Below are 7,758 nucleotides of genomic sequence, written 5' to 3'. Positions count from 1 at the left end.
AGTCTAGGAGAATAGTGAAAAAGCCACACATTGTTGCAGTCATTTGCCCCATTTACACTACCCTTGTTAAACCGATCCATGCCGAGCTCGGACCGAGCTAGGTTCTGACAACCATTCACACATCAAGCTAGCACGGTTCCTCGCCTCCTAGTGAAGATCTACAGTACTACTGCTCTCTAAGATTGAAGGAGGAACTCAAGCAAATCAAAATGGCAGCGCCCGTAACATTCAGGAAGTTATGCTTGGTTATAATTGTGATACTTCATTGTTTTCGGAGAGTCAGGCGAAGAAGGCAACATTTGGTGAATTTACTTGACTAAGTCGGCTTTTGGGAAGTGGATGAGACAAACGAACGTCTAATCAGGGCTTACAGACGCAGGAAACAACGTCAGATGTCGAGGTTTATCACCTCGACACCTCGACGTCTGACATTGATAAAAATGTTTCAGACATTTTTATCAATGTCTGAAACCGCAAAATGACTGACTGTAAGGAGATGACGTGGTATGCTCATTCCGTCTTTGTTATCTGAGATCCGTGCCACTGAAAAACCGGGCCGAGCCCACCTATCGAAATGGTCTAGATTTAGCGTGGTCCGGTTGTGTCTGGCACAATTCAGTTCAGTTTGCGATCCAATTACAGCCGAAAGTTAGCGTGGTTACCGAGCTCAGACCGTTCAAAAAGGGTAGTGCAAACGGGGTAATTGTGTACACACAGCATAAACCAGCCTTAATGGTCTTGCGCAGTTGGGGAATACAACTGCCCTGCTTGCCAACTAAGAGAGACAGCAACTAGGCACGGGTGGGGTTTGAACCCACGATCTTCGGTTTACGAGACCGACGCCTTACCACTTGGCCACCGCGCCTGCACAATGTATTTCACACAAACCGATTTCGTGGGAACAACTTAGTATCTTGTGCATTCGCTGTACCTTTCTTACCCAATGTCAGCTCTCAGGCACCGTGGGGAAGAAACGAAGAGGCTTTAAAATGTTGGGAACAACTTCGTTATCTATTTTTACACGTAATGGGATGTAGTGAGCTTGGTGTAGGACCACAACATTGCCCTCTAGAGTCTAGGAGAATAGTGAAAAAGCCACACATTGTTGCAGTCATTTGCCCCATTTACACTACCCTTGTTAAACCGATCCATGCCGAGCTCGGACCGAGCTAGGTTCTGACAACCATTCACACATCAAGCTAGCACGGTTCCTCGCCTCCTAGTGAAGATCTACAGTACTACTGCTCTCTAAGTTTGAAGGAGGAACTCAAGCAAATCAAAATGGCAGCGCCCGTAACATTCAGGAAGTTATGCTTGGTTATAATTGTGATACTTCATTGTTTTCGGAGAGTCAGGCGAAGAAGGCAACATTTGGTGAATTTACTTGACTAAGTCAGCTTTTGGGAAGTGGATGAGACAAACGAACGTCTAATCAGGGCTTACAGACGCAGGAAACAACGTCAGATGTCGAGGTTTATCACCTCGACACCTTGACGTCTGACATTGATAAAAATGTTTCAGACATTTTTATCAATGTCTGAAACCGCAAAATGACTGACTGTAAGGAGATGACGTGGTATGCTCATTCCGTCTTTGTTATCTGAGATCCGTGCCACTGAAAAACCGGGCCGAGCCCACCTATCGAAATGGTCTAGATTTAGCGTGGTCCGGTTGTGTCTGGCACAATTCAGTTCAGTTTGCGATCCAATTACAGCCGAAAGTTAGCGTGGTTACCGAGCTCAGACCGTTCAAAAAGGGTAGTGCAAACGGGGTAATTGTGTACACACAGCATAAACCAGCCTTAATGGTCTTGCTCAGTTGGGGAATACAACTGCCCTGCTTGCCAACTAAGAGAGACAGCAACTAGGCACGGGTGGGGTTTGAACCCACGATCTTCGGTTTACGAGACCAACGCCTTACCACTTGGCCACCGCGCCTGCACAATGTATTTCACACAAACCGATTTCGTGGGAACAACTTAGTATCTTGTGCATTCGCTGTACCTTTCTTACCCAATGTCAGCTCTCGGGCACCGTGGGGAAGAAACGAAGAGGCTTTAAAATGTTGGGAACAACTACGTTATCTATTTTTACACGTAATGGGATGTAGTGAGCTTGGTGTAGGACCACAACATTGCCCTCTAGAGTCTAGGAGAATAGTGAAAAAGCCACACATTGTTGCAGTCATTAGCCCCATTTACACTACCCTTGTTAAACCGATCCATGCCGAGCTCGGACCGAGCTAGGTTCTGACAACCATTCACACATCAAGCTAGCACGGTTCCTCGCCTCCTAGTGAAGATCTACAGTACTACTGCTCTCTAAGATTGAAGGAGGAACTCAAGCAAATCAAAATGGCAGCGCCCGTAACATTCAGGAAGTTATGCTTGGTTATAATTGTGATACTTCATTGTTTTCGGAGAGTCAGGCGAAGAAGGCAACATTTGGTGAATTTACTTGACTAAGTCAGCTTTTGGGAAGTGGATGAGACAAACGAACGTCTAATCAGGGCTTACAGACGCAGGAAACAACGTCAGATGTCGAGGTTTATCACCTCGACACCTCGACGTCTGACATTGATAAAAATGTTTCAGACATTTTTATCAATGTCTGAAACCGCAAAATGACTGACTGTAAGGAGATGACGTGGTATGCTCATTCCGTCTTTGTTATCTGAGATCCGTGCCACTGAAAAACCGGGCCGAGCCCACCTATCGAAATGGTCTAGATTTAGCGTGGTCCGGTTGTGTCTGGCACAATTCAGTTCAGTTTGCGATCCAATTACAGCCGAAAGTTAGCGTGGTTACCGAGCTCAGAACCGTTCAAAAAGGGTAGTGCAAACGGGGTAATTGTGTACACACAGCATAAACCAGCCTTAATGGTCTTGCTCAGTTGGGGGAATACAACTGGCCCTGCTTGCCAACTAAGAGAGACAGCAACTAGGCACGGGTGGGGTTTGAACCCACGATCTTCGGTTTACGAGACCGACACCTTACCACTTGGCCACCGCGCCTGCACAATGTATTTCACACAAACCGATTTCGTGGGAACAACTTAGTATCTTGTGCATTCGCTGTACCTTTCTTACCCAATGTCAGCTCTCGGGCACCGTGGGGAAGAAACGAAGAGGCTTTAAAAATGTTGGGACAACTACGTTATCTATTTTTACACGTAATGGGATGTAGTGAGCTTGGTGTAGGACCACAACATTGCCCTCTAGAGGTCTAGGAGAATAGTGAAAAAGCCACACATTGTTGCAGTCATTAGCCCCATTTACACTACCCTTGTTAAACCGATCCATGCCGAGCTCGGACCGAGCTAGGTTCTGACAACCATTCACACATCAAGCTAGCACGGTTCCTCGCCTCCTTCGGTTTACGAGACCGACGCCTTACCACTTGGCCACCGCGCCTGCACAATGTATTTCACACAAGAAACGAAGAGGCTTTAAAATGTTGGGAACAACTACGTTATCTATTTTTACACGTAATGGGATGTAGTGAGCTTGGTGTAGGACCACAACATTGCCCTCTAGAGTCTAGGAGAATAGTGAAAAAGCCACACATTGTTGCAGTCATTTGCCCCATTTACACTACCCTTGTTAAACCGATCCATGCCGAGCTCGGACCGAGCTAGGTTCTGACAACCATTCACACATCAAGCTAGCACGGTTCCTCGCCTCCTAGTGAAGATCTACAGTACTACTGCTCTCTAAGATTGAAGGAGGAACTCAAGCAAATCAAAATAGCAGCGCCCGTAACATTCAGGAAGTTATGCTTGGTTATAATTGTGATACTTCATTGTTTTCGGAGAGTCAGGCGAAGAAGGCAACATTTGGTGAATTTACTTGACTAAGTCAGCTTTTGGGAAGTGGATGAGACAAACGAACGTCTAATCAGGGCTTACAGACGCAGGAAACAACGTCAGATGTCGAGGTTTATCACCTCGACACCTCGACGTCTGACATTGATAAAAATGTTTCAGACATTTTTATCAATGTCTGAAACCGCAAAATGACTGACTGTAAGGAGATGACGTGGTATGCTCATTCCGTCTTTGTTATCTGAGATCCGTGCCACTGAAAACCGGGCCGAGCCCACCTATCGAAATGGTCTAGATTTAGCGTGGTCCGGTTGTGTCTGGCACAATCAGTTCAGTTTGCGATCCAATTACAGCCGAAAGTTAGCGTGGTTACCGAGCTCAGACCGTTCAAAAAGGGTAGTGCAAACGGGGGTAATTGTGTACACACAGCATAAACCAGCCTTAATGGTCTTGCTCAGTTGGGGAATACAACTGCCCTGCTTGCCAACTAAGAGAGACAGCAACTAGGCACGGGTGGGGTTTGAACCCACGATCTTCGGTTTACGAGACCGACGCCTTACCACTTGGCCCACGCGCCTGCACAATGTATTTCACACAAACCGATTTCGTGGGAACAACTTAGTATCTTGTGCATTCGCTGTACCTTTCTTACCCAATGTCAGCTCTCGGGCACCGTGGGGAAGAAACGAAGAGGCTTTAAAATGTTGGGAACAACTACGTTATCTATTTTACACGTAATGGGATGTAGTGAGCTTGGTGTAGGACCACAACATTGCCCTCTAGAGTCTAGGAGAATAGTGAAAAAGCCACACATTGTTGCAGTCATTAGCCCCATTTACACTACCCTTGTTAAACCGATCCATGCCGAGCTCGGACCGAGCTAGGTTCTGACAACCATTCACACATCAAGCTAGCACGGTTCCTCGCCTCCTAGTGAAGATCTACAGTACTACTGCTCTCTAAGTTTGAAGGAGGAACTCAAGCAAATCAAAATGGCAGCGCCCGTAACATTCAGGAAGTTATGCTTGGTTATAATTGTGATACTTCATTGTTTTCGGAGAGTCAGGCGAAGAAGGCAACATTTGGGTGAATTTACTTGACTAAGTCGGCTTTTGGGAAGTGGATGAGACAAACGAACGTCTAATCAGGGCTTACAGACGCAGGAAACAACGTCAGATGTCGAGGTTTATCACCTCGACACCTCGACGTCTGACATTGATAAAAATGTTTCAGACATTTTTATCAATGTCTGAAACCGCAAAATGACTGACTGTAAGGAGATGACGTGGTATGCTCATTCCGTCTTTGTTATCTGAGATCCGTGCCACTGAAAAACCGGGCCGAGCCCACCTATCGAAATGGTCTAGATTTAGCGTGGTCCGGTTGTGTCTGGCACAATTCAGTTCAGTTTGCGATCCAATTACAGCCGAAAGTTAGCGTGGTTACCGAGCTCAGACCGTTCAAAAAGGGTAGTGCAAACGGGGTAATTGTGTACACACAGTATAAACCAGCCTTAATGGTCTTGCTCAGTTGGGGAATACAACTGCCCTGCTTGCCAACTAAGAGAGACAGTAACTAGGCACGGGTGGGGTTTGAACCCACGATCTTCGGTTTACACGACCGACGCCTTACCACTTGGCCACCGCGCCTGCACAATGTATTTCACACAAACCGATTTCGTGGGAACAACTTAGTATCTTGTGCATTCGCTGTACCTTTCTTACCCAATGTCAGCTCTCGGGCACCGTGGGGAAGAAACGAAGAGGCTTTAAAATGTTGGGAACAACTACGTTATCTATTTTTACACGTAATGGGATGTAGTGAGCTTGGTGTAGGACCACAACATTGCCCTCTAGAGTCTAGGAGAATAGTGAAAAAGCCACACATTGTTGCAGTCATTAGCCCCATTTACACTACCCTTGTTAAACCGATCCATGCCGAGCTCGGACCGAGCTAGGTTCTGACAACCATTCACACATCAAGCTAGCACGGTTCCTCGCCTCCTAGTGAAGATCTACAGTACTACTGCTCTCTAAGATTGAAGGAGGAACTCAAGCAAATCAAAATGGCAGCGCCCGTAACATTCAGGAAGTTATGCTTGGTTATAATTGTGATACTTCATTGTTTTCGGAGAGTCAGGCGAAGAAGGCAACATTTGGTGAATTTACTTGACTAAGTCGGCTTTTGGGAAGTGGATGAGACAAACGAACGTCTAATCAGGGCTTACAGACGCAGGAAACACGTCAGATGTCGAGGTTTATCACCTCGACACCTCGACGTCTGACATTGATAAAAATGTTTCAGACATTTTTATCAATGTCTGAAACCGCAAAATGACTGACTGTAAGGAGATGACGTGGTATGCTCATTCCGTCTTTGTTATCTGAGATCCGTGCCACTGAAAAACCCGGCCGAGCCCACCTATCGAATGGTCTAGATTTAGCGTGGTCCGGTTGTGTCTGGCACAATTCAGTTCAGTTTGCGATCCAATTACAGCCGAAAATTAGCGTGGTTACCGAGCTCAGACCGTTCAAAAAGGGTAGTTGCAAACGGGGTAATTGTGTACACACAGCATAAACCAGCCTTAATGGTCTTGCTCAGTTGGGGAATACAACTGCCCTGCTTGCCAACTAAGAGAGACAGCAACTAGGCACGGGTGGGGTTTGAACCCCGATCTTCGGTGTACGAGACCGACGCCTTACCACTTGGCCACCGCGCCTGCACAATGTATTTCCACACAAACCGATTTCGTGGGACAACTTCGTATCTTGTGCATTCGCTGTACCTTTCTTACCCAATGTCAGCTCTCAGCACCGTGGGGAAGAAACGAAGAGGCTTTAAAATGTTGGGAACAACTTCCGTTATCTATTTTTAACCACGTATGGGATGTAGTGAGCTTGGTGTAGGACCACAACATTGCCTCTAGAGTCTAGGAGAATAGTGAAAAGCCACAATTTGTTTTGCATGTGATCCCTGCCGAGCTCGGACCGAGCTAGGTTCTGACAACCATTCACACATCAAGCTAGCACGGTTCCTCGCCTCCTAGTGAAGATCTACAGTACTACTGCTCTCTAAGTTTGAAGGAGGAACTCAAGCAAATCAAAATGGCAGCGCCCGTAACATTCAGGAAGTTATGCTTGGTTATAATTGTGATTACTTCATTGTTTTTCGGAGAGTCAGGCGAAGAAGGCAACATTGGTGTGAATTTACTTGACTAAGTCGGCTTTTTTGGGAAGTGGGATGAGACAAACGAACGTCTAATCAGGGCTTACAGACGCAGAAACAACGTCATATGTCGAGGTTTATCACCTCGACACCTCGACGTCTGACATTGATAAAAATGTTTCAGACATTTTTATCAATGTCTGAAACCGCAAAATGACTGACTGTAAGGAGAGTGACGTGGTATGCTCATTCCGTCTTTGTTATCTGAGATCCGTCCCACTGAAAAACCGGGCCGAGCCCACCTATCGAAATGGTCTAGATTTAGCGTGGTGTCCGGTGTGTCTGGCACAATTCAGTTCAGTTTGCGATCCAATTACAGCCGAAAATTAGGTGGTTACGAGCTCAGACCGTTCAAAAAGGGTAGTGCAAACGGGGTAATTGTGTACACACACAGCATAAACCAGCTTAATGTCTTGCTCAGTTGGGAATACAACTGCCCTGCTTGCCCACTAAGAGAGACAGCAACTAGGCACGGGTGGGTTTTTGAACCCAGATCTTCGGTTTACGAGACCGACCTTACCACTTGGCCACCGCGCCTGCACCTGTATTTCACACAACCGATTTCGTGGGAACACTAGTATCTTGTGCATCGCTGTACCTTTCTTACCCAATGTCAGCTCAGGCACCGTGGGGAAGAAACGAAGAGGCTTTAAAATGTTGGGAACAACTTCGTTATCTATTTTTAACACGTAATGGGATGTAGTGAGCTTGG

At 46.4% G+C, this 7,758-nt stretch overlaps 6 non-coding genes across 6 annotated transcripts; all 6 read right to left on the bottom strand.

Moving 5' to 3' along the window:
* Positions 1-793: 793 nt before the first annotated feature.
* Positions 794-865, bottom strand: trnat-cgu. The gene has a single exon. It is a non-coding gene; the product is annotated as a tRNA-Thr (tRNA).
* Positions 866-1,865: 1,000 nt separating this feature from the next.
* trnat-cgu lies at positions 1,866-1,937 on the bottom strand. Its single transcript has one exon. It is a non-coding gene; the product is annotated as a tRNA-Thr (tRNA).
* A 1,003-nt stretch (positions 1,938-2,940) lies between these two features.
* Positions 2,941-3,012, bottom strand: trnat-cgu. Its single transcript has one exon. It is a non-coding gene; the product is annotated as a tRNA-Thr (tRNA).
* Positions 3,013-4,325: 1,313 nt separating this feature from the next.
* On the bottom strand, positions 4,326-4,399 carry trnat-cgu. The gene has a single exon. It is a non-coding gene; the product is annotated as a tRNA-Thr (tRNA).
* A 999-nt stretch (positions 4,400-5,398) lies between these two features.
* On the bottom strand, positions 5,399-5,470 carry trnat-ugu. Its single transcript has one exon. It is a non-coding gene; the product is annotated as a tRNA-Thr (tRNA).
* Positions 5,471-6,469: 999 nt separating this feature from the next.
* trnat-cgu lies at positions 6,470-6,540 on the bottom strand. The gene has a single exon. It is a non-coding gene; the product is annotated as a tRNA-Thr (tRNA).
* Positions 6,541-7,758: the final 1,218 nt, after the last annotated feature.

This window comes from Fundulus heteroclitus, chromosome 16, assembly GCF_011125445.2.
Source record: "Fundulus heteroclitus isolate FHET01 chromosome 16, MU-UCD_Fhet_4.1, whole genome shotgun sequence".
NCBI lineage: Eukaryota > Metazoa > Chordata > Actinopteri > Cyprinodontiformes > Fundulidae > Fundulus > Fundulus heteroclitus.
Note: the sequence above shows the minus strand (reverse complement) of the source record. Positions and strands in the feature narration are given on the sequence as shown.